Below are 26,033 nucleotides of genomic sequence, written 5' to 3' on the forward strand. Positions count from 1 at the left end.
TGGTAAAGAATGTTATGATACACAGTGTGGGCAAGAAACTATGCTGCTGCTGCTGCTGCTGCTAAGTCGCTTCAGTCGTGTCCGACTCTGTGCGACCCCATAGATGGCAGCCCACCAGGCTCCCCCATCTCTGGGATTCTCCAGGCAAGAACACTGGAGTGGGTTGCCATTTCCTTCTCCAATGCATGAAAGTGAAAAGTGAAAGTGAAGTCGCTCAGTAGTGTCTGACTCTTAGCGACCCCATGGACTGCAGCCTATCAGGCTCCTCCATCCATGGGATTTTCCAGGCAAGAGTACTGGTGTGGGGTGCAATTGCCTTCTCCGAGAAACTATGCTAGGTACTGGGAAAATAGGAAATAAATATATGAAATAACTCATCTTTGATACTTACATAAGCAAAATAAGGAATCAAGATATTCATATGTGGCAATCACTTTCTTCTCAAATTCTTTAACTCAGTAGCCTTGCAAACAGTGCATTCACTCATTAATCATGCATTCAGTAAGTGGTCACTGGGTGCTAACATGACATTGATCAGGAGGCCAGCCCATGGACTAGGCAGAGAGAGAAAATGAAGGAGAGGGTGCCTTTCTAAATCAACCATGTGTGTTCTTTTCTAGGAGTAAGATTTCTAAAACATCTTGCTAATAAAGGGGAAAACGGTAGGATTGAAGGTTGAGAAAATGGTTCATCAAAGTGGTACATGACTCACACACGGAGAAACAGGTTCTGAAAGATTACATAAAGCATGGAAGAAATGACTAAAATAGGCACATATGTTCCCGGTGGAAAGTGGAGGCAGGGAGGTACTGGGATGGGGAGCTTGCATAGGATCGTTTCTGGGAAGAATAAATTGACATTGACATGAAATATGTGGCATTCAGAGTTATTCACAATTAGGGGAATGATTTACATACATAGTCTTAAGATTCTGCTGTATATTTTCCAAATTTCATTTACAAATTCCACATAAAGTGTTCTGAGGAATAAAAAGGAGTTTTGTCCATACTGCCAGGAGAAGCAAGGATGGCTGTGTAAGTGATAGAAAATGTCTCCGTCTCTTTTAGACTTCCTGTGTCACATAGATATTTATTCTTTTTACTCTGAGGAAACCTAAGAAAAATCTAAGGAAATAAAAGGTTAGTGCACTAAGACAGATTCTACATTCTCTCTCAGCTTGCCCAGCGAACATCAGGAGAGATGTCTGGGTTTGGTTGGAATGCATGATCATCACCTGCCTACAATCTCAAGTCACTAAAGACCTTTAGTGGAGACAGAACAGAGGGTATATGTATCCTGTGTGTGTGTGAGTGTGTGGTTTCTTCAGTGTAACGGTCTGTAGCAGAAATGAGATCTTGGTCAACTCCATTTTCCACCCTTAAAAAGGAAAACAAACATCCTATGATTGTATTGGGTATAAGATAGGCCACAAGAATGTATTTTACAACATGGGAAGTACAACCAGTATTTTATAATAACTGTAAATGGAGTGTAACCTTTAAAAATTGTAAAAAAAAAATTTAAGAAAATACTGGGTTTTTTTTTTTTACAATATTGCCACTGAAAATACTGTTCCAATTTTAAATAATGCAAACTTAATTATTTTCTTTAAAGAAACTAAACCACTCACAAAGGTATTCATTAGTCCACATCTCCAAGAGACTGCATCTCTAGCTGAACATTTGGTTCTTGAAAATTGAGTGTTATTGGCTCACAGTTTTAGCATTGGTGCATTATTTGAAAATAAGCAGAAGGTTTATAAACATGGGGTTTAAAAAAACTAGAAATCTAAACTCTTAGCTGATGAAGGAGTAGCAATCAGCATATGGAAGGACCAATGCTGAGTCTAGTTTTAATTGACCTGCTTTGTTTCGTAGATGTAGTGAATGGGGAGGTGGGATAGTTACACAGTACAAGTTAATGTGCAAAATGGCAATGGCAACAGTTATCTATTTATTTTTCATATCTATTAAAATTAGTTTCTTCCACCCCATGCTCTAAGAAATAAGAAGGATGCTGCTGCTGCTGCTAAGTCGCTTCAGTTGTGTCCAACTCTGTGCGACCCCATAGACGGCAGCCCACCAGGCTTCCCCGTCCCTGGGATTCTCCAGGCAAGAACATAGTAACCATTTAATGACAATTTTCAAATTAATAATATTAACAAATACCATAATGAATTCATAAATTCATGAACATTATTATCAATTAAATATGATTGATATCAACACTGGTCAGAAAATGCTGAGATTGTGGACCATAATTTAAGTACATTCTCTATTTTTTGCCATTTTTTTTCCCCATAGTGTTCTCTCAGCATGGAAGGCGTGACATTCATTCACAAAGCATTTCATAGGCTCCTATTATGTGCCAGCTCTGGGAGTCAAACCCAAGTAAGATACAATTCCTTTCTCAAAGAACTCACAGTTAAGCAAACGAGGGCAGGTAGGAAAGTAAGTAAAGCGCACTGAATAGGCCTCGAGACAGAGAGAAACTTATATAAGGAAATAATGGGCCACTGACAACCAAACAAACAGTAAGGTTTTTACCTGGGAGAGAGATCAGGAAGGGCTTCACAAAGAAAGGGGTTTCTGAGTGGAGTCTGGAAAGGAATGTGAGACAGGCCTGCTTCAGAAGCTCGAAGGCACAAGACAGGCCAGCCTGCTTCCTTTGAAGAATATGTTCAGATTTAATAGACAGATAAAAAGGAATAGATACAGAGAAACTGATAGATATGTTCTGTTATATGTTATATAATTATATAAAATATATGCAAAATAGGTATTTATATATAATACATGAATATGTAATAAGTGAATGTGTATACATACACATATGTAAATAGACACATATGTGTATTCTGCATTCTTTTGAGAAAAGGAGTAATTTTGGCCAGCCTGTGGAATGCTCTTTTCTACACATCCCATCTTTGACCCTCCTTTTCTGACTAGATCCACAGTTTTATTTTTAAAAAATGCTTACTCAGTGTGCACTCACATTTGAGAGCAAAACAGTACCCAGAAAAATACTTGAAATTCAAAATTTCAATCATATTTTTATTAAGTCGTTTACATACATATCTAAAAATATTTTTAGAAGCATTCCATCCAATCATTTTGCAGTAAGCAGAGCTAAATGCACTTACTTCAAATACTCTGATGCCACCTTGTGGTCTATTTTCAATATGACATCCCACAGATAATCACTTTTTTGTTATAGAAAAAGCTGGCTTAAAACTCAATATTCAAAAAACTAAGATCATGGCATCCGATCCAATCACTTCAAGACAACTAGATGGGATAACAGTGATGGACTTTATTTTCTTGGGCTCCAAAGTCACTGCAGATGGTGACTGCAGGCATAAAATTAAAAGACGCTTACCCCTCTGAAGGAAAGCTATGACAAACCTAGACGCACATTAAAAAGCAGAGACATCACTTTGCTGACTAAGGTGTACACATGTGCATGCTGGGGTTTCCTGGGTAGCTCAGCTAGTAAAGAATCTGCCTGCAATTCAGGAAACTCTGGTTTAATTCCTGGGTCGGGAAGTTCCCTTGGAGAAGGGATAGGCTACCCACTCCAATATTCTTGGGCTTCACTAGAGGCTCAGATGGTAAAGAATCCACATGCAATGTGGGAGACCTGGGTTCGATCCCTGATTGAGAAGATCCCCTGAAGGAAGGCATGGCAACCTACTCTAGTATTCCCTGGAGAAACCCCATGGACAGAGGAGCCTGGTAGGCTACAGTCCACGGGGTCACAAAGAGTCAGACATGATTCAGCGACTAATCACACACAGCATGTGTGTGCTAAGTCATTCCAGTCACATCCAACACTTTTTGACCCTATGAACTGCAGCCCTCCAGGTTCTTCTGTCCATGAGATTCTCCAACCAAGAATAGTGGTCTGGGTTGCCATTTCCTTCTCCAGGGGGTCCATTTCCTTCTCCAGGGGATCTTCCTGACACAGAGATCATCTCTTATGTCTTCTGCATTGGTGGACAAGTTCTTTACCAATAGCACCAACAACAAAGTCTGTATAGTCAAAACTATGGTTTTTCCAGCAGTCATGTATGGATGTGAGAGTTGGATCATAAAGAAGGGTGAGTGCTGAAGTACTGATGCTTTTGAATTGTGGTGCTGGAGAAGACTCTCGAGAGTCCCTTGGACTCAAAGGAGATCAAAAAAGTTAATCCTAAAGGAAATCAACCCTGAATATTCAATGGAAGGACTGATGCTGAAACTGAAACTCCAATATTTTGGCCACCTGATATTAAGAGCTTTCACTGGAGAAGACCCTGATACTGGGAAAGATTGGAGGCAAAAGAAGAGGGCAGCAGAGGATAAGATGGTTCAGTAGCATCACTGACTCAATGGACATGAATTTGGCAAACCCTGGGAGATAGTGAAGGACAGGGTAGCCCGGTGCACTGCAGTCCATGGGATCGCAAAGAGTCAGACACAATTTACCAACTGAGCAACAACCAGCCTCATCAGTAGGCTCTTTCATTTTCCATTTTGCAGATAAAGAAATGCAGATTAAGAGATTAAATAACTTGGCCACATTTTTTCACTTGTAGTAAATGATAGAGTCAGAATTTGATATACGAAGTTATTTCTAATTCTTAATGCCATGCTATACTTCTAATTTTCTCCTCCACCTCTCTTCTTCCTCCCTCATTCCCCCTACTCTGTTTCTCTCTTTCTGTTTTTCTCCATCTTTATTCCTCCCTCTCTAGTCTCTGAAATGAATGTTAATACATGTCCTAAAATGCCTCCATTTGTTTTCCATCAGAATTCAGCCCATCTGTGAAATTCTGCTCAGAGTCCATTCTCTCCATAACCCCACGCCCCACCAGCTTAAGTCACAGTCACCTCTCCCTCCCACCAAGCCAGTGGTTTCCAACTTGGCTACTCATCAGAACCACCAATGGAGACTCCATAAAGTTGGTCTGGGGAGTTCCTGAATATCACAATTTGTAGATGTCTCGAGGTGGCTCCAGTGTACAGCCGAGGTTGGAAAATGGCTCCAAGATCTTAACACTTTTTTGGACTAATGTTGTAGCTCTTTTGGCAACTAGAATCACAGACTAGTGTGACTTTGGAGTAGATTTTTAAGTGTAAGTGAAGATGTTGAGTATGATCAGTAATATTCAAAAACGCTTGGCAGAATACTTTGAAACTATTTGGAGACACACCAAAAAATATGTGCAAAAGAAAGTTGAACTTCTTTTATGGAAGTTGAGGAGGGGAATGTCAGATTCCACTAAGTCGCTGCTTTCCCTCATTACAACTCTAGGGTCCCCCAGGGAATGACATGCACCTCTAAAGCACCCAAGATCAAACCCTGAATATACTGCGCCACATAGCCCGTTCTGTCTGTAAGAGTCGGAGAGTTCATGGTACCATGGCTAAGATGAATTATCCGTACTTAAGCTCTATTATCGCACCACGTCGCTCCCAGCAATGTGTCATTTAACTAACAGAATGTCTCTTTCCTAGGTAATCATATTTAGCCAATAAAAAAATAGCATTTTCAAGTGACCTAGAAAAGGGACCATGTACCAAACAGCTGGTGTTAATATTTCAAACTCACAACCACCTCTGAGTACTAACACCAAGTAAGCTCTGCATGAAGAAACTGAGGGTCAAGGGGTTAAGTGACTCACCTCGAATTGTGGTGCAATTTAGCACCAGACTCCTCGCTCCTAATCCAGTTTATTCTATTTTTTATAAATATTTTATGGGCCTCTCCTTTACCTGCTACCATGGGCTTAAAAACATTTCCACTAATGAGTAGCACAGAGCTGTCTCTAAGCTAACTTGGAACCAAGGTTCAGCCAGAATTTAGTATAACAGACCAATCCCAACACATTTTCAGAGATCAGCAGAGGGGAAAAAGACACAAGACAGATTTGCATTCACATAAGGTAAAATGTACTGGAGACAGTCTTCTTTTTTCTCAATGACAAATACAAAGTAAAATTCTTTGGAACAACAACAACAAAAAAAAAGTATTATTTGAGCTTGAATTCCACAATGATCAAGGAAAGATTAAAGAGGAAATAAATCAATAAGGAAAATCTGTTATTTCAAAAGAGATCAAACTGTAACAAAAGGAAGAACACTTTAAAAATATTCTGGCATGGGTGTCTCAGTTTTCTGAGAAAGCTCTGCTCACCAAGACTCATTTTTATTCCCACTTTTTTTTTTCTTCTATGAGACCATTTTCCTTACTATATGAGGATGAGCACAGAGGTCTCCATATTAAACTGTCAGAAGAACACAGGGGATAAAAGATTCCCCACAGTGAGCAAGCTCAGGTGGACAATCCATCAGGAGGTGCCGCCACTCAGTCAGGGTAATAATACACTCAGGAGGACACATATCCATCCGCAGAGACTGAAGCCTTTCAGGTTAATATATCTTATTACTTGTGCCAACCATCTTTAAAGTTTGAAAGGCACACCATGCCCTAGAAATTACAGAGTAATTGCTTTTTTTATTAAAAGCCAAATAGAAACCAATAGCAATAGAACTGAATAATTGAAGTCTTATTTTAAAAGAATGTACTTCGATATTAAACTTGGAGTTCTTCATTTAAAGACACATCTACTTTCAGTTCTTAAATCTTTGTAAGAAAAGACATGCAAGGAATTGGAAGATGGACTCTTCCTAGGTGGCGCTAGTGGGAAAAAAAATTTCTCCTGCCAATGCAGGAGACGCAAGAGACTCTGGTTGGATTCCTGGGTGCGGAAGATTCCCCTGGAGAAGGAAGTGGCTACCCACTTCCCATGGACAGAAGAGTCTGGTGGGCTACCGTCCACAGGGTCGCAAAGAGTTGGATGCAATTGAGCACACACATACACACATATGTATATTTAAACATATTGTCTAACATGCATTCCAATATTTAGATAGATAATACTTTTCCCTTAATTATGTATTTAGAAAATACTGCTTTCTTCACTTTAAATAAGAAATTCATGGACAATAACTGCTATCTAGCTTAGCTCAGGGAAGCTTTTAGGCCGACTGGCATTTAGATAGTTTACGGGACGTACGTGGAGGTGCAATTTGGACACGGAGTGCTGAATGTCCTCGGCTCTCTTCTGAGGGAAGAGAAGAGACTTTCATGGGCACGGGATGTCGGTCTTGGGCACAGCTGCTTGGAGCAGGCGTGGCTGTCGTGCCCAAGGCAGCCATCCTGCCCACAAGAAATGCCCTTATGCTGGGTGATGACAACTCAGACAAAATAACTTCTCTCTCTTGGGGAAACTTGTGAAGACAGAGTCAGTTAACAGGAGCAAAAGCAGATGAGACAGAGATGGGCTGGGGTATAAAACAGCCAAACTCTGCAGTAAAGAAGATGGGCCCACATCTCTGGAGGCGGCACAGGGAACCAGGTTAGGGCTAGAGCAATGCGGAGTGAATGCCAAGCAAAGCTCCATGTCTCCCTGAGGCATGACTCATACTGAATTACAGTTTTATTCTCAACGTGGGGCCTGGAAGTGTACCCTTTCAGGCTATTTCCTGCTCTTCCTTAATCAAAAGCCCTATTATCTCCTGTAACCAAACACATCTCTGTTCCCTGCAGTCTCAAAAATCCATAAGGCTATGTGCCTTAAACACCTTTAATTGAGCATGATCAATAAGGTAAAAAAAAAAAAAAAAAATCTATGGATTTCAGGGCTAATTGCTCTTTTTTGCAATGACATGAGTAGAGTTCACATTTTCCTCTATGTTATTAATACCAAATAGTTGACCAGGAGCACTAAGTAACTCTAACTTGTGTTATAGATATTTAAAAGGTAGTATAGCTCCATGGGGAAGAACACAGTCTCTGTGGCATGGGTTCAATCTCAACTCTGCTACCTAACAATTCTGTGACCTTGGGTATGTCTCTAAACTTCTCTGGGCCTTGGTCTCCTCCTGTCTAAAGCAGATATTAATTGTATTCACCTCATGTGGTCTTTGTGAAAACTAAATGGATTATACAGGTGAAGTTCCAATACTTTGGCCACCTGATGTGAAACCCGACTCACTGGAAAAGACCCTGATGCTGGGGAAGATTGAAGGCAAAAGGAGAAGAGGGCAGTGGAAGATGAGATGGTTGGATGGCATCATGGACTCAACAGACATGAGTTTGAACAAACTCTGGGAGACAGTGAAGGACAGAGAAGCCTGACATCCTGCTGTCCATGTCACAGCGGCAGTCCATGGGCTTGCAAAGAACTGGACACAACATAGCTACTGAAAAACAAAACAACAGGTAGAGGATCTAGAATTTCTGCTAATAATAAGCACTGTATGAGAATGAACTGTTAAATGTTATTATTATTACTAAATGAGAAAATAATTTGAACACTAGAAGATTGTATTTCAATTTTAAAACAGCATCATCTACGTTTAAAAGGATGCTGAATCTTAGAGGAGCTGGTGGCCTCTGTGACCCTCAGAGTGCTCTCACTGGTACCACTCCACTGGAATATAAAGGTGAAAATGAAAGCAACTCTCAAAAATGCCAAGTGGGCACATCACTTCATTACACTTAACTTCGGATACAAGATTTGGCAAGAAAAACATGCTCGACTGAAATATTCTGAATTCTTCTATTATACAGACAAGCACCCTAAGTGATTCATAAAAATCCCAGGCCCCAGGATATTCACTGGAGCTATTCATCAAAGAATTCAAACAGCTGATAAAGAGTTGACCGAAACAAAAATGATTGAATTCCTCTCTAAGGAACCAGAGTGTGTCTCTGGCAAAAACAAGAAGCTATTATGTCTCGTCCAGTTTATTTGGTCTAGTGATTCAGAGAACACTGCTGCATCCATTACCATCATTTTCCTTCTCGAGTTTCTGATATTCATTAGGAAATGTCCTTAGCGACCCTAAAGAGTTCATGTTCATTACCTACATTAGATTGGATAAACTGGACGTGGCCGAGCAGAGTGATAAAACAGCAGGGGCCAGCAGATGCTGGACATTAGTGCCTGGAAGTGGTTTTCAGGGATGGGCTCACGGGCCGGGCCCTCCCCACCAGAGACCGCCAGCCAGGCACTCTGCTGCCCTCTCTACCCACTTCCTTTGCTGTTTGTGCTTAGGGCTGGAACGTTTTTATAAGCAAGAGGATTAATAGGCCCAGGAGCAGATGCTTTTTTACAGTACGTACTATCGCAGTCTCCAATCCTGCTTTCTGTGTGGCTGATGGTAATCCCTCCCCAAAGAGACATTTCTTAGACACCTATTTTAAGATCCACATTTTGGTAATTTTATTAAGTTAGAAATTAAACACTTGCTGGTTAAAGTGCATGACTGACTATGAACAAAACGGTGCTTAGAGACCCTTTCAAAGTACATCATCTCTGCCTTGTTCAACACTACCTTTGCCCAACTATGCGCAGAGCAAAACGAGGGAATGCCTGAGACGCATCTGTGCTGCCAGCCACAGAAATGATAAAGGGTCAGAAATAGGTATCTGAAAGACTTGGAGAATTCCAGCGTCACATTTTAGGCACTCAAATTGTGAAAGTTACCAGTAAAGGTTTCATGATAAAAATGCTGGAGTTTTCTCTGGCCCTTTGAACAAAAAGTATAATCTCACTATTTTATGTATCAGGCTTCCCTGGTGGCTCAGACGGTAAAAAACCTGTCTACCATGCAGGACACCCAGGTTTGATCCCTGGGTTCGGAAGATGCCCTGGAGAAGGGAATGGCTATCCACTCCAGTATAAGCATTAAATCTAGAAATGACATTACAGCTAACTTGTTTTAGCCCTGACTCAGTTCTGAAGTGATACACATGCTCTTGGTGAGAGATAGGAAGACATTAATGAAATTAATAATTTAGGCTTAGTTCATTCATTGTTAATATAGGCATGGCCATTTGCTGATATTCATTTTGGTAAAAGCAAATCAAGAAGAGAAATCAAGAAAATAAAAAGAATAAGAAAGATGAAATTATACAGACAGTCGATTTCATTCTATCTTTCAGGTGCTTTGACCTTCCTGCAAACCACCTCTGTATCTCTTTCTTTCCCCAAGTAATTTATCATCCTAGTGACCTCTGCATAAATATATTATGATCTATGTCTCCTTACGAGAAAAATGTTCAAAAGCATTCAAGCGTTTTTCTTTTTGTAAAACCTTTGGTCATTTTAAAATGTCAACAAGTGTATGTGTTGGTAGGTATTATACGTATGCATGCGTAAATAATATAAGCACATGTATGTTTATGTGTGGGCTTCCCAGATGGTGCTAGTGGTAAAGAACCTGCCTCCCAACGCAGGAGATGTGAGTTCCATTCCTGGGTTGGGAAGATCTCCTGGAGAAGAGCACGGCAACCCACTCCAGTATTAATGCCTGGAAAATCCCATGGACAGAGGAGACTGGCAGGCTACAGTCCATAGGGTCACACAGAGTTGGACACAACTGAAGCAACTTAGCATGCATGCATGCATGTTTATGTGTATTTTTATGCATTCACACATGTATACATGCATATATACAGTCATATATACTGTATGTAATACCTATTTGAGGGGTCTATGATGCTACTGCTAAGTCGCTTCAGTCGTGTCCGACTCGGTGCAACCCCACAGATGGCAGCCCACCAGGCTCCCCAGTCCCTGGGATTCTCCTGGCAAGAACACTGGAGTGGGTTGCCATTTCCTTCTCCAATGCATGCAAGTGAAAAGTGAAAGTGAAGTCGCTCAGTTGTGTCCGACTCTTCGCGACCCCATGGACTGCAGCCCACCAGGCTCCTCCATCCATGGGATTTTCCAGGCAAGAGTACTGGAGTGGGCTGCCATTGCCTTAGCTGCAACTATTTTACATAGATAAACAAAAGTTAATTCTTTTCAGGTCTTGAATTCCTTGGGATCACCCAAGGAAAGTGCAACTGTATACAGACACAAAAAAACAATGTTACCAGCAGGGTACACATTCACCTCCATGTCACCAATTAAGAACCTTGGCTACCCCTTATATTGGTCAGCAAAAGCATTCAGTTTAGAAAAATGTTAGGGAAGTATTACAATTCAGTTCCCTGGTGGCTCAGATGGTAAAGCGTCTGCCTGCAGTGTGGGAGACCCAGGTTCGATCCCTGGGTTGGGAAGATCCCCTGGAGAAGGAAATGGCAACCCACTCCAGCACTCTTGTCTGGAAAATTCCATGGACTGAGGATCCTGGTAGGCTACAGTCCATAGGGTCACAAAGAGTCGGACACGACTGAGTGACTTCACTTTCACAGTTCAGTTCAGTTCAGTCACAGTTGCGTCCGACTCTTTGAGACCCCCTGGACTGCAACAGGCCAGACTTCTCTGTCCATCACCAACTCCCAGAGTTTACTCAAACTCATGTCCATTGAGTCAGTGATGCCATCCAGCCATCCTTCTCCTTCCACCTTCAATCTTTCCCAGCATCAGGGTCTTTTCCAATGAGTCAGTTCTTCGCATCAGGTGGCCAAAGTATTGGAGTTTGAACTTCAGCATCAGCACAAAATATCATCGTTTTCTCTATTGTAATAAACAGAATGAGAAACATTAATCTTCCTCTGTTTTTATCTTCAAGTCAAGCCAGAAGAAGTGCCTTAAGACAATGGGTCTAGACAAAAAGCCCAGCCTGGCTATTGTTTTTCTTTAGTTTGGTTGTTTTGCCTCTGCAGCCTTCATACACAGCACAGTGAAGGGAATCACATCTCTCTTTTCCTTCAGTTATTCTCAAGAGGAGAGAGAGAAAGGACCTGTAGTCCTGGAGATGGATCCTGGTATTATCGGGGTATGTGGTGGGCGTGGAGGTTGAGATGACATTGGCATATGGATCACTGAAATGGCAACCCACTCCAGCACTCTTGCCTGGAGAATTCCATGGATGGAGGAGCCTGGCGGGCTACAGTCCATGGGGTCGCAAAGAGTCGGACACAACTGAGCGACTTCACTTTCTTTCACTTGAGTAAGAAGGCATTTTATGGGTATTGATCAAGCTATGTAGCATATCTGTCTTTTGTAATGTGTACTTCAATACTACTTCCTGGGAAGAGGGGCTTTCCTTGACCTTGAGGTTGCTGAAGATTTATATGATGGAAAAGTCTTCATAATTAAGGTCCAGTCCCAGGAATAAAAGCAAGAAGAGCTCTTTTTTTGTGGCTACATATACTGATCAACCCACCACTTTTTTTTATTGTGGTCATCACAGCCCTTTGTGACTGGCATAATTTCCAAAAGGAAGCAGAGACCATGACTGAAAGGATGTTAAAATATTTTATTGACCATAGGGCATCTCTGTGCCCTAGGAAGGCAATACAATTTAACTCAGAGTGCCCAGATTTCATAAAATCTCATGAGCCAAAATAGTATCATCTCTTCCCTGGATGCTCCCAGATGCTAGCCCTTCTCATTTCCATAATAAAACAAAAGGAAGGAGAGAATTTGACATCTTATCTCAGAATCTATTGCCTCCTTCAGTGGTCTAAAATTTGTAACACCTTCAATATATTGTGTCTCCTGCTCAGAACATCCTTAGGCCCCTTTTAAGTAAGGCTTGCTTCATTTGGGGGTATGTGTGTGTGGGAGGGGAGGTTCAAGAATACTATTTGTGAATTAAAAAGAGAAAGAAAAGGAAAACCTTTCCACAAATTTCTGACCTTTCACCATTATTACCCTTGGGAGAAATTAAGTCTGACTGCAGACAGAGAATGGGAAAGCAATTTAGCAAGTTCAAAAGCACACTGACCATTTAATTACTCTTAAATTATATTCTACATAAGGATTAACATTAGGCCTCCACAGCATCCAGTCTCTACTTTGTTAACTGTTTAAATATATCTTACAACTTGTAACAGAGCTGCAGGAGAATATATGTCAGTGAGTAGTCAGGACAACGATTTTAAAATACCTCTAACATTTTCAACTTCTCTTGTTACTCTACCTTAAGCTTTATCTGTTTCCCTTTATTAAAGTAAAAAATGGTTATTGAATTCCTACTACATCCCAAGCACTTTGCACAGTATGAAAGATATGATAGTAAATAATATAAATAAAGGTTTTGTGTCCCAAAAGCTCACGATATTTAGAGAGGCACCAAAAAGCAATGGGCATTTCCAGTATGATATGTGCTTTGACAGGGAGGGGCAGTTTCTTAAAGGATGACATTTTTAAAAGGCACCTAATACCAAGGGGGAAAGGGGACTGAGAGGACTTGGGAGACTGGGATTGACATATGTACACTATTCATACTATATATAAAGCAGATGGCTAATAACAACCTACTGTAAGCTCAGGAAACTCAGTGCTCCATGGTGACCTAAATCGGAAGGAAATTCAAAAAAAGAGGGGAAATATGTATATATATAGCTGAGTCATTTTGCCATTCAGCAGGAACTAACAAAACATTATAAAGCAACTATACTCCAATAAAAATTAATTAAAAATTAAAAACAAAACCAAAAATGCATCTAGACAAAACTGTAGGAGTTATGAACAGTTTTATAGATGAAGTGACATCCAAGCTGGATCTTGAGTGGTAAGCCTTTAACCAGGTGCAGGAAGGTGATGGTTTGAAAAAAAAGGAACAAGATAGGGCAATAATGAGAGAAGCAATGCTTTACTTCAAAATATCAGAGAATCCAGTCTTGGTCTAAAGATTAGGGAGGATCCACTGTGGAGAAAGATGAGGTTAGAGGAGACAGTGTTTATTACTGATGCAAGAAGGACCTCGTGAAGGTCTAATGGGGGTATAGCGCAGCTGAGGAATGGGTTTGAAGAAGGACCATTACATTTTAATGTGAGGAAAGAATAAGGAAGAATACAAACAAATTTAAAGGTGCAGTGGCAACAAGTTGAAAGAATTCACATGCACTGGTTTCAATCTCTATGTGAACAAATACCATAATCAATATTTATTGATTACATTTTATATCTCAATCACAGTATTAGAATTCATCTAATACTCAGAGCTTCCTGCAATAATATATTACCAGTGTGTAGATTAAAAAAAAAAAAAAACCTCAAAGAAGATAGTTTGCCCAAGATCACACAATCAGAATGTGTCAGAATCAAAGATATGAATTCAGATTCGCTAAACTACATGTTTATTTCCAGTTTCCTCCAACAAAGTAGAACACACAATTCTCTGCTGTGAGAGTGAGAGGGAAATTGAGACAGAACTTGGAAGAAAGTAGAAAATGATCAAAATTCTCACTATTTTTTCCCATTCTAACTGCAAGGGCTTCCAGATAGGGCAGCAAATAGAAACAGACAGTGTCACTAATCATTTGGAAATCTCAAGATTCGCTCAATAGCTCAAGCAAGTGTGGATATGAAAAAAGTAGGCAGTAGAATTGATCTAGGATAGAAATTCTTCCAGATAGATGGTTTCTTAGCTCAGGCTGCCATAATAAAATTTTGTAGACCAAGTGGCTTGAATAACAGAATGAAAAAACTGGCTTAAAAGACAACATTCCCAGAGATAAATCCACGCACATATGGACACCTTATCTTTGACAAAGGAGGCAAGATATACAATGGATTAAAGACAATCTCTTTAACAAGTGGTGCTGGGAAATCTGGTCAACCACTTGTAAAAGAATGAAACTAGAACACTTTCTAACACCATACACAAAAATAAACTCAAAATGGATTAAAGATCTAAACGTAAGACCAGAAACTATAAAACTCCTAGAGGAGAACATAGGCAAAACACTCTCTGACTTACATCACAGCAGGATCCTCTATGACCCACCTCCCAGAATATTGGAAATAAAAGCAAAAATAAACAAATGGGACCTAATTAACCTTAAAAGCTTCTGCACATCAAAGGAAACTATTAGCAAGGTGAAAAGACAGCCTTCAGAATGGGAGAAGATAACAGCAAATGAAGCAACTGACAAACAACTAATCTCGAGAATATACAAGCAACTCCTACAGCTCAACTCCAGAAAAATAAATGACCCAATCAAAAAATGGGCCAAAGAACTAAATAGACATTTCTCCAAAGAAGACATACAGATGGCTAACAAACACATGAAAAGATGCTCAACATCACTCATTATCAGAGAAATGCAAATCAAAACCACTATGAGGTACCATTTCACACCAGTCAGAATGGCTGCGATCCAAAAGTCTCCAAGTAATAAATGCTGGAGAGGGTGTGGAGAAAAGGGAACCCTCTTACACTGTTGGTGGGAATGCAAACTAGTACAGCCACTATGGAGAACAGTGTGGAGATTCCTTAAAAAACTGGAAATAGACCTGCCTTATGATCCAGCAATCCCACTGCTGGGCATACACACTGAGGAAACCAGAAGGGAAAGAGACACGTATACCCCAATGTTCATCGCAGCACTGTTTATAATAGCCAGGACATGGAAGCAACCTAAATGTCCATCAGCAGATGAATGGATAAGAAAGCTGTGGTACATATACACAATGGAGTATTACTCAGCCATTAAAAAGAATACATTTGAATCAGTTCTAATGAGGTGGATGAAACTGGAGCCTATTATACAGAGTGAAGTAAGCCAGAAAGAAAAACACCAATACAGTATACTAACGCATATATATGGAATTTAGAAAGATGGTAACAATAACCCTGTGTACAAGACAGCAAAAGAGACACTGATGTATAGAACAGTCTTATGGACTCTGTGAGAGAGGGAGAAGGTGGGAAGATTTGGGAGAATGGCATTGAAACGTAAAATATCATGTATGAAACAAGTTGCCAGTCCAGGTTCGATGCACGATACTGGATGCTTGGGGCTGGTGCACTGGGACGACCCAGAGGGATGGAATGGGGAAGGAGGAGGGAGGAGGGTTCAGGATGGGGAACACATGTATACCTGTGGCGGATTCATTTTGATATTTGGCAAAACTAATACAATTATGTAAAGTTTAAAAATAAAATAAAATAAAAAAAAAAAAGTCAACACTCAAAAACAAAGATCATGGCATCCAGTCCCATCACTTCATGGCAAATAGATAGGAAAACAGTGGAAACAGTGACAAACTTTATTTTCTTGGGCTTTAAAATCACTGCAGATGGTGACTGCAGCCGTGAAATTAAAGACGGTTGCTCCTTGGAAGAAAAGCTATGACAAACGTAGACAACTTATTAAAAAGCAGAGACATTACTTTGCTGACAAAGGTCCATCTAGTCAAAGCTATGGTTTTTCCAGTAGTCATGTATGGATGTGAGAGTTGAACTATAAAGAAAGCTGAGCACTGAAGAATTGATGCTTTTGAACTGTGGTGTTCGAGAAGACTCTTGAGAGTCCCTTGGAATGCAAGGAGATGAAACAAGTTAATCCTAAAGGAAATCAACTCTGAATATTCACTGGAAGGACTGATGCTGATGCAGAAGCTCCAATACTTTTGGCCACCTGATGCGAAGAGCTGACTCATTGGAAAAGACCCTGATGCTGGGAAAGATTGAAGGCAAGAGGAGAAGGGGACAACAGAGGATGAGATGGTTAGATGGCATCACCGACTCAATGGACATGAGTTTGAACATGCTCCAGGAAATGGTGAAGGACAGGGAATCCTGGCATGTTGCAGTTCATGGGGCTGCAAAGAATTGGACATGACTGAACAACTGAACCACCACCACAACAAACATTTCTCAGAGTTCTGGGAGGCTGGGAAATCCAAGATCCAGGGGGCTAGCCAGTTCAACTCCTCAGCGAAGGCTCTCTTTTTGGGCTGCTGATAGCCACCTTCTCACCGCATCCTCACAGGGCAGAAAGAGAGAGCGCACTGGGTCACTCATCCTCAACCAGCAAGGACACCAAGCCTTCATGTGGCCTTACAGAGCGACCTCATGTAGGCCTCAGTGTCTCCCAGATGCCCCATCTCCAAATACCACCACACTGGGTGTTACAACACCAACACAGGCATTCGGAGGTGACACAATTCAGTACACAGTAGATAAAGACGAAATATAATTAAACATATGATTTTAAAAATATTCAAAAGCTGGACCATGAAAGCTTACAATGAATGGGAAATGAAGACCAGAGGGTTTATTGTAAGGGAGAACACGGAGGCCTGATGGAGTGACAGCATATTACAGCAGGAGCCGCTCAGCTTAAATAAAACAGATGGAAGATTGGATGATTGAATTGACTTTTTAATTTTTAATACCTCCCATACTGATTTTTAGTCAATATCTAAAAACAAATAAGGGTCTGCATGCATATTTTCTATTGGTTAAAAAAAAAAAAAACCCACAAATGTTTGGAGTGTGCTCTGCAAACGTACTTGAGGGGAGAGAAAACTCACGGTCGGAAAGAAGCTGGCAACTTTGAAGGAGAATGAATGGCACATGGAGTTTCCAGGAGAGAAGGTGAACAATAGGAGCTGAAAGAGATCCCCATGGGCTCCCTAGTAAAATCGTACCTTGTGGCTAGTGCCAGAGAAACACAGGTGACTCTGGAGACAAAAATAAAATCCCTACCATCTGTAAGATACACTCATTGTATGGAAACAATACGTCTCACTAGATAATGAGGTTAACAATTTCAATGAATGATTGAAAAAAGATGTTTTTAAAAAGAATAAAGAGGTCAGTAATCATTGAAGAAAATGTGATAAATATGAAGCCATAATCTACAACAGCATGCTAAATTAACAGGTTTTTTTGATTCCATCAACCTTCACTAAGATGTCACCTTCTGCCTGCTGCTTCGCCGATTATATTCTCTAAGGAAATGGATTAGCAGGGAAGGGAAAAGTATTCAATCATTTTAATCACTATTGGGCATTTTTAAATTGTCAAATATAATTTTGTCCAGTAAACTACTTATTTAATTGAAATTAAGAATACAAAAATGATTAATCTTTGTGGTGTTCAAAAATAACACTGAACACTAAAATCTAGTGGATTTATGCCGAGTTATATTGAAATATATCACTGAATAATTTAGCAGTTCTCAAAATGTGGTCTGCAGAGGGCCACCCAAACCCTCTCGTGGTGAGCAAGGTCAGAGCCATCTTAATAAAAGACTAAGACTGTCATTTTCACTGTGTTGACCTTTGCACTGAATGTGCAGAACAGAGATGGGCTAAGCAACTGTCACTTTAGAATGAATGGATGTGGTGGCACCAAAGTGGACAGCGGTTACTGTCTTCATGCCAACACATCCACTTCTACTGAAGGGTGTCCTTGATGAAGCAGAAACACGACTAAATCTGGACCCTTTTTAACATTCTGGGTGGCAAGTCGGGAAGCACACACAAGGCACTTCTGCTGTTTGTGAACGTATGATCGTTGTCATGAGGAAAAACATTTGTGCAATGGTTTAGTTGTGAGCTGAACCTTCTCCTCTTTTCATGAAACAGCACGTTTACTGCAAAGAACCACTGGCAGGCAAATACTATTCAGACAAGAATATCTGTCAGACATTTTCTCAAACATGAACAAAGTGAGCCTGTCACTTAAGGATAACAACTGACAATATTTATAGCCAATAACACAATTTAAGCTTAAAGTAAAAGCTTCCACTAGCTTGACAACTTTCCGATATTTCCACACTTTTCCGGTAAATCTGGTAGTAATGTGAATGAAACGTCTTGTATAATAAAGTTCATGAGTATTTGGAAGACTGCAAAGCTCAACATAACAATATTTCCTGCAGCTGGACTCACCCAGCTGCGGTCCCCAGCAGGTCTGCCTGCCCTTCCTGCAGGATTTCATGTTTCCACGGCAGAAACACCGGTATTGGTCTCCTTGCGAGAACACACTCTCACCTTGTCTCTCAAAATAAGGAATCCTGATTTTCAGCTAGACGGCTTGCAGGCAACCAGAAGTCTTGGTCTCACTGCCTCCCTTGTCTCTAAGTACTGGTGAGTGAGATGCATATCAAGGTCTGTTGACGTGCAGGATGGAGGGGTTCTGGAGAATTTCCAGGAAGCTTCATCAGAGAAAAGGAAACATGCCCTTCTCCCTCTTTTTCCCTGTTCTACCCCCTCGGGCGCAGGTCTGAGACCTGCTACAGTGACCACAGGGAACTGCTGGTTGAGAGACACTCCCTTGGGACGGCTGAACAGAGCACAGGAAAGGCCATGGTTCTGATGACCGTGGGGCCAGAACTCCTGCCCTGGAAGGCCCACTCCTACAATTCTTTACATGAGAAATAAACTTTTCATTATATTTAGATTTTCTGCCACACAGAGCCATGTTCAGTCCTAACAGAAACACTATTTCCCCCCCAAATGATAATAACACAAGGCTATTTTGAGCCACAAAACTTGGAATGGAAACTTGATGGTAACCATATAAAAGTAAAAATGGAAAGGAATTACTGCAGATTCAGTGGGGGACATCCCTGTTTCTAAATATGCGGTCACTCCTCTGCTGCAGAAATATTCTTCACTGTCCATATTCACCCGCAAGTCTCCTGCCTTCCACCATGTCTGTAAGGCTCTCTTTCCTCCTCATCTGGCTCTTCACTTAGATGATCTCCTCTGGCTGACTCCATGTGACTCAAAATTCTTTTCACTTTTATCTTGTCCAACAGTTCACGCCGGTCTTCCTCCCACTCACTCAGACCCACAGCATCCCAATTCTCAAGCAAAAATGCCATCAGGGTCCATTCTGGTACGTTCATCAGTGAAATTACCGCAGAGGTAATTTAAGCAATTCCATTAGAAGGAGTCAGCAGCTACCATACACTGCTAATAGTATTTCTTTTTCTGCTCTGTATTAATCAAGAAGGAGGGAAAATGCAACTGTGAAAATTTAATGAAATCAGAAAATCCTGCAGATTTTAGCAGAGTTCCTGTGTTTCGTGAAAAATGCCCAGAAAGGGATGAGCCCCGACACCGGCGAAGGTCCAGAAGCCATCTCTCCTAACACAGACCTCTACCTCCAGCAAGCCAACACTCCCAAATCCTGCACTTCTAGCTCTGTCCAATGCCCACAGACACTTCCCTCCAGGCCTGCCCTTGCTTCCTGTGCTTTTTTATTTCTCTCTTATTAAACTGTCATGGGGTGCAGCTTCTTTCATTTAAGAAGCAACATAAAAAGTCTGCATTTTCACTGTCTCACCCATAGCTTTCAGTTGATGCATATTCTCTGAGAACTTTACTATGGTATCCACAGCCTCCTCTTTAACCCCAATTACTGCAATTATCCATCAGCTTTCACATGGATGATGGAATTGAGAGCCCAGCCTGACAGCTTCTTACCTCATCTTCATTATTTTTCATCTCCATTCAACCGTGGATACTTAGAGCACATTTGAACACATCATTATCGAACACTTCACCCCTTAAGTCTTAAACTCTGATTTTCTATCACCAGCAGCTTTTAGCCTTACATCTTTATCTTCTTCACTCCCACTGCAACTACCTTTTAAGCCTTATGAGAGAATTCTAGGAAAAGAAGGCAGAGCGAAAGATCTTCTGTTCCTCTCTTCCTTAAAAACAAACCAAAACATAATTAGGAGAAAAACAAAAAAGACCACCTCCTCTTCAATAAAAACTCTTGAAAGTCCATAACTGAGGATGAAAACACACACATAGAGAAGAGTCTCTCTTATAATTTCTCTTATATATAATTTCTCTTATTCCTCATATAATAATAATCATATGAGGGCACCGGAAGTTCACACAAGGTCTCAGCAGACCCCAGGCAGTGTGTACAGCGCACTGAGTATGCTGAGCCACATCCCAAGTTAAGAGGTAAACAGTGGTCAAGTTAGAATAGCAAGGTGTCCACGTGGTGTGGCAGAGGCAGCCTCTGAGATGCCTCTGTGTTGCAAAGAAGTGGCCAGGAAAGGGGAACTGAAAGAAGAAATATATTTAAAAGCTGTCTGCCATGGGAGTGACAGCACAGAGAATAAAATATGAGAGCAGGTAGCCTGCAACTGCTGACCATTCCCACTAGAGAAGGAAAAAAGATCTCAGTACGCCTACGTGTGCACATGTGGACAAGCCTGTGTGTGCATGTGTGGACCAATACAGGCTTGCGCATGTGCACACATATGTATGCACACCCACCACCCCCACCAAGTCAGAAATGTTCCAGACTTCACAGAGCCCTGATGGACATTCCTGTGACCCCAGAACATAGGCGGGAGAGAGGGAACTTTGGACAAGGCTGGCTGAATTCCAAAACCTGCAAGCCCACCCTTTTCTCTGATATCTGGTCCAACTCTTCATGGTTATTTTCTTCTGCTCGCCTTTCCAAGAGGAACAATATGAAGATTAATAGAAAGACACGTAGGAAAGGAGGCAGATGCAGAGAGGAATACACCACACAGAAGGCAGATGAAGATCATTCATCAAAAATGAAAGACAATTAAACAGGTGATGCTGTCTGCATGCCTGGCTCTGCACAAGACTGGATTGGAGCTCCCAGCGCCCAGCAGCGTGGCTGGTGCCCACTAGGTGTCCCAGCCAGGCTTGAAGAGTAAAGCTCTTTGTCTTTCTAAAGAATGAATGGATAAAGAAGATGTGGTACATATATAATGGAATATTACTCAGCTATAAAAAGAATGCAATAATGCCACTTGCAGCAACATGGATGGACCTAGAGGTTTTCATATTAAATGAAGTAAGTCAGAAAGAGAAAGACAAAACTTTGGCTTTTCTAAAGTGGCATTTCGCATACTATTGGTCTCTTTCTGAAAATGATTTATTGGGCCTTCTTGGATTTCCTGACGTGAAGCAAACATGTGAGGTTTTTGTGCTAAATTTAATTAGGAAAGGTCTTTTCGAAACTCTAATTAAATATGGGACTTCTCTGGTGGACCAGAAGTTAAGACTCTATGCTCCCAATGCAGCGGCACCAGCTCCAGTCCTTGATTGGAAATAAGGTCCTGCATACCACACAGCTCAGTCAAAATAAATAAATAAGATAAAGAGATGCTATAGAAAAAGTCAACACATATTTGTTGAGTTCTTACTATGTACAGATCACTCTGCTGGGTCTATCACGGATGTAAAAATAAGATCTCATGTCAATGTATGGTAAAACCAATACAATACTGTATAGATAAATAAAACTGAAAAAAAAATCTCATTTTATTTGAAAGATACACACACCCCCCAACGTTCATAGCAGCAGTATTCACAATAGCCAAGACAGGAAAGCAGCCTAAATGTCCATCAACAGAAGAATGAATGGATAAAGAAGATGTGGTACATACATATAATGGAATATTACTCAGCTATAAAAAGCTATAAAAAGAATGAAATAATGTCATTTGCAGCAACATGGACGGACCTAGAGATTTTCATATTAAATTAAGTAAGTCAGAAAGAGAGACAAATATCATATAATATCACTTATATGTGGAATCTAAAATACGATACAAATGAACTTACAAAACAGAAACACACTCACTGTTAAAGAAAACAAACTTATGGTTATCAAAGGGTAAAGGGACTGGGGGAGGGATAAACTAGGAGTTCTAGCAGATACAACGAGGTCCTACTAGAGAGCACAGGGAACTATATCCAATCCCTGTAAGAAACCATAATAGAAAAGAATATAAAAAAGAATATAGATGGATATGTATAAATGAATCATTTTGCTTGCACAGAAACTAAATGCAACATTGTGAATCAACTATATTTCAATATATATAAACAAGACCTCATGTAGTTGAATATTCACTCTTTAATTAAATTCTTAATTTTAAATAGTTTCTTCATTGGTCTAGGGAAGGGCAAATGCTATTTTCTACTCACCACTGTATTTCAGAATCTATTCTAACAGTAAAACTATTTCTACCACCCCAAATATAATAGTAGACAGAACCAGTAGATAATTCGAACTCTTTTAAATAGTACAAGTGAGCTGAATTTCTTTTAAATTTAATAATAAATGAACATTGTAATGAGTTTGTATGGAGACAGATGGTTACTAGACTTACTGTGGTGATAATTTCATCATATATGCAAATATCAAATCACTATGCAGTACACCAAAAATTAATGTAATATTGTATGTCGACTGTATTTCAATTAAAACAGTTTTTAAAAGATACTTAATTCCTCATTTCAGGATAAATAATAAATGGTCATGGTAAATGGAAGTTCATTCATTTATCTTCATTCAATATTATCTTCATTCAATATTATTCAATATTATCTTCATTCAATAAGTACTTGTAAAATGCCTTCTATTTGGAAGATCCTATATTATATTAGGCAGTTTGGAAGATCCTAAATATGGAACTCAAAGTACAGGTGATATTTGATTGTGCTACATTTAAAATTTCTCTTTCTAAATGAATGCAGCTTTATTCACAGTTTAATATTAGAGGAAAGGGGAGATTTCTGGTTTCTGGTTCCACATGCGAGGAGTTTGAAAGTTGCCACTCCCTCCCAAGAACAAGTGAAAAACTGAATAGACTGAAAAATCAACAGCTCTTCTTGGAGAGAGATGAAGACACAGGCAAAAATGCTGCCCCAAGACCAGAAAGGCAGTCTGTCACATACAGGGAGACATGGTTTACTGAAGCAGAAAGCATGAGCATAACAGCCATGGGACCCACGCTGGGGTGGGAACTCCACAATGTCACTAATGAATTGCTGGAGACTGTGGGGACAATGCTGAAAGTTAAACATTCCAGGTAAACAGAGTCACAGGCATTTCCTACAGTTTTGTGACATTACCTCCAGGACTGTGACAAGGCTTCCACAGTAAATATCAGAGAAAAATCTCCTCGGGCTCCAGCAGTGAGAGGGGGAAAGTAACCATCTGGAGTACACCAGAGTACTCTGTTCTTAACAGGGCTGCCCTCAGGGGAAACTAGTTAACCTGAGTCTGTCCTGCTGGGGGATCGTCAGAGCAAAACTGAGCTGAGAAGACAAATACCCAACTCCAGCCCGCTCTAGCAATCCTGTCCCACCTAAGAGAAGAGAGAAAACTCAGGATCACTTGTGAGGCTCACACAGCCCAGAGGCATTAGCTCATTTATTCTGAGATCTAATCACAGGGCTACAGGATGCTTCCCCTTCCACCCCACCACCATGTTACTAAGGCCGATTTATTGCAAGTCTTTTTACTGGTACGTTATGTCTCACCATCAAAATAAAAACAATGCATACCAAAAGGCAAAAAAAACAAATAAACAAATCTACATTCTGAAGAGAAGGAGAACACATCAGAACCAGACATGGCAAGAATGTTGGAACTATGAGACTAGGAATTTAAGACAACTGTGACTAATATGCTAAGGGCTGTAAATGGGCAAAGTAGACAGCAGGCAAGAACAGATGGGCAATGTCAGCAGAGAGGGGGAAACTCTAAGAAAGAACTGAAAAGAAATGCTAGAGATAAACAGACACTGTAACGGAAATAAAGAATGCCTTAGATAGACTTGTTAGTAGGCTATGCACAGATGAGGAAAGACTCTATGAGCTGGAGGACATGTCACTAGAAACCTCCAAAAGAGAAAAGTAAAGAGAACAAAGACTGAAGAAAACAGAACAGAATATCCAAGGACTGCAAGACAGTCACAAAATACATAACATACGTGTAATGGGAATACCAGAAGGAGATGGAAGGGAGAAAGGAACATAAAAATGGAAAAAAACAGTGACTGAGAATTTCCCCAAATTAAAGTCAGACACCAAAACACAGATCCAGGAAGCTCAGAAAACATCAGGGTAAATGCCAACACAATCTACATGTGGGCATATCACCTTCAAACTATCAGAAAATCAAAGATAAAGAAAAAATCTTGAAAGAAGCCAGAGAAAAATAACACTTTCCCTGCAGAGGAACAAAGATAAGGGTTACATCCAACATCTTAGAAACTTTGCAAACAAGAAAGTGGAGTGAAATATTCAGAGTTCTTAGAGAAATAAAACCCTCCAGCTGAGATTTCTGTACCCTTTGAAATTATCCTTCAAAAGGGCAAGAGAAAGAAAAACTTTCATAGACAAACCAAAATTGAGGGAATCTATTGCCAAGTAGACCTGTCTTACAAGAAATGTCAAAAAAAAAAGTCTTTAGAGGGCAGGAAAATAATATAGGTCAGAAACTGGGATCTACAAAAGAAAGGAAGAACATCAGTAAAGAGTAAGTGAAGATAAAAAATTTTATTCCTCATATTCTTAATTGATCTAACAACCAACAGTATGTTTAAAATAATGGCAACAATGTATTTGATTACATACGCTGATGTATATATTTTATATACATGTGTGCTTATGGGTGCTTATATACAAATGAAATGAAAGTAAGGAATGCTACAAAGGACTGAAGGGAGGAAATAGGGTTATTTTGTTACTATAAGGCGCTCACACTATGAAGTGGTGTGGTGCTTTTCCAACATGGGCTTGAATGAATTATAAATGTATACTGAGAATTCTAGGGCCACTAAAAAAGTTCAAAAAGAAGTATAACTGAAATGCTAAGAAAGGAGAGAAAAGTGGGATCTCATAGAATGCTCAATTAAAACCAAAAAAGGCAGTAAAATAGTGGAAGACAAAAACAGGAACAAAGAACAAAGACAGCAAATAAAAAAGAGTAACAAATGTGGTAGAGATTAATCCAACTATGTCAATATTCGATACATGGCAGTACTTACATTATTAGTGTTCAGTTTACTGAGAAGTCAGGAACTGGCTAAAAACAGCATTTTTACCATATTTACCATATTGTTCACATAGTTAGCATATAATTTTTCTTCATCTTATGTGACTTAGAAAAATGGGATTTATGAGAAGCAAAATAAAGAAAAATGCCTTTTAAAAATCAATTTTAATAAAGAAACTCTAGCTCTTTTGATTATTCAGAATCTCCCAAGGTACGTTCCTTGAAAACCTTCTTCCAAGATACAAAGGATAGTTCAGGAGAAAATATTTATGTGGTTAAATGGGTTTAGAGAATGTTGCATTCTATAAATTCTCCTCTAAGAAATTTACAATATGAATGAGCAAATCAAAGAATCTGATAAGTCACAGAGTAAAGAAAGCTTTTTTTAGCCCTATGTTATGCAAATGTGTAAAGCATAAATAAATTTTGGCAAAAAATGTGATCTTGTAGTTCAAAAGCACAAGATCTCAAGATGGTGAAGTG

The 26,033-nt window shown here is 40.0% G+C and overlaps 1 long non-coding RNA gene across 1 annotated transcript in view; it reads right to left on the bottom strand.

Annotated features, from left to right (window-relative positions):
• The window catches only part of LOC112585119, a 74,031-nt gene extending 48,310 nt beyond the window's left edge, over nt 1-25,721 (bottom strand). Inside the window, exon 1 of the long non-coding RNA XR_006641109.1 lies at nt 23,621-25,721. This is a non-coding gene — a long non-coding RNA (uncharacterized LOC112585119). The remainder of the gene's footprint in view (nt 1-23,620) is intronic.
• Between the last annotated feature and the right edge of the window lie 312 nt (nt 25,722-26,033).

Source organism: Bubalus bubalis, chromosome 5 (genome assembly GCF_019923935.1).
Source record: "Bubalus bubalis isolate 160015118507 breed Murrah chromosome 5, NDDB_SH_1, whole genome shotgun sequence".
Taxonomy (NCBI): Eukaryota; Metazoa; Chordata; class Mammalia; order Artiodactyla; family Bovidae; genus Bubalus; species Bubalus bubalis.